This window comes from Salarias fasciatus, chromosome 20 (genome assembly GCF_902148845.1).
Source record: "Salarias fasciatus chromosome 20, fSalaFa1.1, whole genome shotgun sequence".
Classification (NCBI taxonomy): Eukaryota; Metazoa; Chordata; class Actinopteri; order Blenniiformes; family Blenniidae; genus Salarias; species Salarias fasciatus.
In genome coordinates, this window is record NC_043764.1 from 2,932,397 (window position 1) to 2,937,671 (window position 5,275).

Consider the following 5,275-nt stretch of genomic DNA (forward strand, 5'->3'; position numbering starts at 1 on the left):
AGGAAACCTCCATGGATGAGGAGGCACGCGCTGCTGCTCCTCCTGCTCCTCCTCACAGCTGCTGCTGCTGCGGCGGCGGCGCCGCGGGGCATCATGGGAAATGGAGTTTACCTCCTTCTGTTGAAAAAAATGAAGCTTTTTTTTTTTGCCAGAAAACTATTAATGTTTTCATTTTTTTTAATACGCTGTTTTGGTGCTGTCATTTTCTGTGTGTGTTTTGGTAAAGTTTTTTAGTGTGTTGTGGTCTTTTTGTGTGTGTTGACGTCCTGCCGTGCACGTTGTGGGTTTTGCATGTATTTTAGTAACGTTTCAGTGTGTTATGGTGTTTGTGTTTGGTTTATTTTTTTAAGAAATGTTTTACTGTGTTGTAGTATTTGTGTGTATTTTAGTAATGTTTTAATAATATTTTAGTGTGTTGTAGTATTTGTGTGTGTTTTAGTAATGTTTGAATAATATTTTAGTGTGTTGTAGTATGTGTGTGTTAGTGGTGTTTTCGAATATGCTGTGGTCTTTATGTGTGTTGAAGTCTTTTTTCACGTGTTGTGGTCTTTTCTCTTTGCAGTCTTTTGTTTGTGTTGATGTGTTTTATTGTGTGTTAGTGTGTTTTTGTGTGTGTGTGTTGCATTATGTTTTTATGTTTATGTGTGAAGTGGTTTTTGTGTGTGTGTGTGTCCTTTTTGTAGTAGTTTTATGTTTGTAATTATTGTTGGAAAAAACTTCAAAGCTTCCAAAATCATTTTGATGCAGAAAAACTTCTCTCCTTCTAAATTCCCAGCATGCATTTCCTGTGTTTCCCCGCTAGATGGCAGTGTTTCAAACTATTTGAAAATTTGATTTCTGAGAAGAGAAACACAAGTTCAGCTGAGATTTGTGATTTTAAAAACACCAATTTTATAAAACTTTTCTTTGTCTGTGGGAGTAAAACCGGACCCATATTTTTTTGATAAAATTCTTTCTTTGTGTTCATTTTAACACATTAACTGTGTGTTGAAGCCAAGTCGCTTTTATTTTGAAGAATGAAAGCATCTGCTTTGGAATAAAAGCAAACTATTTTCCACATACACACAGATTTCTCACAACAAAGCCAGAGCCTTTGTGAGGTTTGCACGATCTCCCTGTGCTTCCATTTGATCTTTCTTCTGAGGTCAACCGAAAAAAATCATGCATTTCAAAAGAAGTCAAAGGCTAAAACATGATTTCTTGCAGCAAATAAGATGAGAAATGATCTTTATTGTAATTTCAGGTTTTAATCTTGTATTTGCTTTCTCCCTCCATATTAAACAGTTTTACCTGCCATTATTGTTTTATTTGGATCTCTTTATCGTGGAAAAATGGCAAACTTAACACATCATTTCTTCCCAATAGATAGAAATCAGCCTATCAGGTGTTGCAACTGAAGCGTTTTACCCAAGAAATTGTGTTTAATGGCAGCAAAACATCTGAAAGAATTGAAAAACTTGCAAAAAAGGGGGTGTAAAAGTGAAATAAACACATGAAAGGGAGCTTTAATGAAGTGGAGCTTATACAACTGCAGTCAGTACTGTCTTTAGTCATTTTCTCTTTTCTTGAGTTTCCTCCATTGGACAGGATTATGAAAATGGACTTCTCATTATAACAGTTTTTTTTTTTGTCCTTCTGACACAATATACCAAAGGAAACATAAGGAGATGATATAAAACAAGAGATTTTATTCACATATAAAACCCAAACAATTGTATTTTCTTTGTATTTACTGTTTTTTGTCTGACTTTACTCTTTCATGTTTTGTAAAAAAGTATCCAAGTATACAAAAATAGCAGGATATAAACTGTAAAATTTTCTAATTTACAAGTTTAAATAAAAGCTATCAAAAGGGTGAGAGACGGACAGAGCTGCTCGTAAAGCTTTAAAGTATGTGAACCAGAGTTGAAAAGTTCAGTCGATACGACAGAAAAGTTTTACGTTTACAGGAAAACGATATCAGAAATGAGACTGCTGCAGTTCGCATGCTGGGCCTGTAGTTGGTGCTGTTGTTTGATTTTGTGATGCAGAAAAAGTGTTCCAGGACGAGAAGCAGTTTCCGAAAAGTTTCAAAAAGTTGCATTTCCAGTGACTGGTTGTCGTGTAAACGAGACCAAAAAGCCTCCAGCAGAGCAAAACACAGCGACTCGTGTAAATCAGTGGCATAAATGGAAATGCAGACACCGCTGGTTCCTGCCTCCCTCCCTGTCGTGTGTTCCATGCTGGCCCGTGTTCGTGGAAGCCGCTCCGCCTCCAGACCGCCGGGGTCCGGCGGGTCGGGCCGCTGCAGGGCGGGAGGTCCGAGGCTCCGGCGGATCGGGACCGGCGCTGACCACACGGTGAGTCAGGACTTTTCTCTCATGCCTCTGCGGTCCGCCGTGGCGACAGTGTGTTTGCAGGGCCGGTGCTGCCGTTCCCACAGCGGTGTGTGTCTCCGCCTGGGTGTCTGAAGGCTTTCTCTGTTTGTGTTTCCATCTCACCGACCCAAACCCGGCCGATTCAGGTCTCCACCGCCAAGCAGACGTTTTCAGATAAATGAAAGGAAGAAATGATCACTCAAACACATTTCAGTTCAGGGGCCACACACATCCTGATAAATGGAGTTTCAATCTTACAGTTAAATTCTAAAGTTTTTCATTGTTAAGCAGATTTTATCTTCATAAAACTAAACAGTTACTACTGAAAAAGGACTGCAATCTCAACATGAGGCCAAATTTAAGGATGGGAAATACAGTGAAAGTTCTCACAGAGTTCTCCTCCAGCTGATGCATTATGGGAAGTTTTACAGACTCACCCTGACAGCGTGACTTTGCAGCTGGTTTTGTAGATTTCATGTATCTCAGCTCGGTCGCAGTCTTGTTTTAAAAATCAATGTTTTCTTTAAAGTTCTTTCAGTTACTTGGAGGTTTGTCCGGATCAGACTTCTTGCAGGCCGGTTTTGGTCCACTGGCCTGATATTTGACACCCATGGATGAAATTCCTAATCTTCTTGATTTCTACAAAGCTTTTAATTTATTTGCTACATTTGACTTATTTAAGTTTTGAAAAAATCGTGTTCAACAACACAAATGATTATTTTTATACTAATTTCTTGTCTTTGTCATATTATTTTTCACATTTTCTTTATTTTAGATGAATTGATGGCCTGCTTTAATTCTTCAGTTAGGTTCATTGTGCCTTATGTTGGTTAATTTTCTGTTCTTTTCTTCTCTTATCAGTAAAGAACTCTGATGATTTTGGATCTCTGAAAGCACCATTTTTCAAAAGAGCGTTGAGACAGCAGCTCATCAAGCTGGAACTGTTCGACTAAATACTGTAAAGAAATACGTTTAGTCTATAAAACAAGCTGTTTTATAAGTTATTATGCAATATGTTGTATAATAATAAAATCTTCTATTTCCATGTAAAGCATTGCGAATCACTTGTCTGCATGTTGCTATAGAAATAAATGTACTGACGCTATTATCTGTTGAATCAATTAATTCAACCTAATTAGTGATTTACGCAGTGTACCTTTTATTATTTGCCTTTATTCTATCCTATTCCTTTAGATTTTTCACCATGTGGGGATATCTCTTGAAAAGAAGAAAAGAAAGGCATTTCCCTTGCCGTATCAATTTATTTTATTAATAAGATGTATCAGACCCCCCCCACCCCCCCCCCCACCCCCACCACCCCATCCAAGCTGCTCCCACTCAAAGTTCTTTTGTGACTTTTCTGAGTTTACCACGCAGATCGAAGCTTCAGTTGCTGTTAAAGCATTAAAAGTTTAGCTTTCTCTGTTTTCTGAACAACAAGATGCTAAAAATCAAAAGTTGTCCAGATTGAAGCAAATGGAGAACAGAGAGAGGGGATTAATCCGTGTCAACCAAGAGCAAGAATAAATGTAAATGTCCCACTTTCTTCCCTGTAATGTAGAACAGATCACATTTTTAAACAAACTTCCCCAGCAGTCCCTGCCAGAGACCAGTCTCTCTCTCTCTCTCTCTCTCTCTCTCTCTCTCTCTCTCTCTCTCTCTCTCTCTCTCTAAATTTAAATCAGACTCTTCTCTCTGGATGGATTCTAGCTGCTTGATGTCTGCAGCCAGAAGCCTCTTCAGGCTCCTCCAGGCTCCGTCAGCTGAGGATCTGAGCTGGTGAGAGAGAGAGAGAGAGAGAGAGAGAGAGAGAGAGAGAGAGAGAGAGAGAGAGAGAGAGAGGCCAAGTCATCCCAGAGCTGATTGGAAGGAAATAAAAGCCGTACCTTCCAGTGTTCTCTCCATTAATCTGCTTTCTTTCCTCTTTCCTTCGTTGTGTCATCAGTCTTCCTCCTCTTCTCTCATCTGTCACTATTTCATCACTCTGGTTTTTTTGTCCCCTCGTTTCTTTTACGCCCGTCCTGTTTTCCACATCCTCGCTTGCTTTGGAGTATTAACTAATAAGGAACTGGTTTCCTTCTGCAGAGGCAGACTCAGAGGTTCAGCATTTCTTCTGGTCCAGCTGGGGTTCAGGGAAAGCAGAGGAGAGAAGGACAGACCGATCATGTGGAGGGATTCGAACCGTGGTTCTAGAAGAGTGTCGGCATTGTGAGGAAGGATGCCAGCTCTGATCAGGTGTCCTTCTCCACCTCTGCAGAATCATGATGTCTTGACTCACTTTGATGTTGCTCTGATTTTCCCAGCATCCTTTCAGTCCCATGTCGGTAAATGAACAGATTCCTTTTCAGCGAAGCGGCGGATTCTTGGCAGCGTCAGGTGTCTTACTCACATCACCTCTGACGAAGGAGCAGGAGGCCCGCCGACCACCGGCGGCGGAGAAGCAGCCAACAACACACAATACTTGGCCTGCTTTCTGAAGGAAACAAGAATGGCTCCATCCATCCAGGCCGAGAGAAGGCTTCCCGTCTGAGGTCATTACGAGCGGCGAGTCCATGGATCTGCTGTGAGGAGGAATGTCACTTCCTGGTGCCGAGGGTCAAGACCAACAGCCACAGATCAAGGAAAGTGCTCATTTCCAGTTTCAGACGAGGCTCCATAGATCCAGCTGGAGCAGAGAAACACTTCCTGGCGTCAGAGGTGACTTTCAATGAGTCCATAGATCAAGAGAAGAGGGCACATCCTGGATTCAGGGTTTCATTGATCTGATACACACAGAATGAAGGCTTCCTGGATGCATAGATCTACGCCAGGTAGAACAAACCCTTTCCACTATCGAGTGGACCAAGAGAAGGGGGCACTTCCCTCGGCCTTTTTGAAGAAATGATATCAGGGATCTTTTCTTCAGAACACGAGTCTGG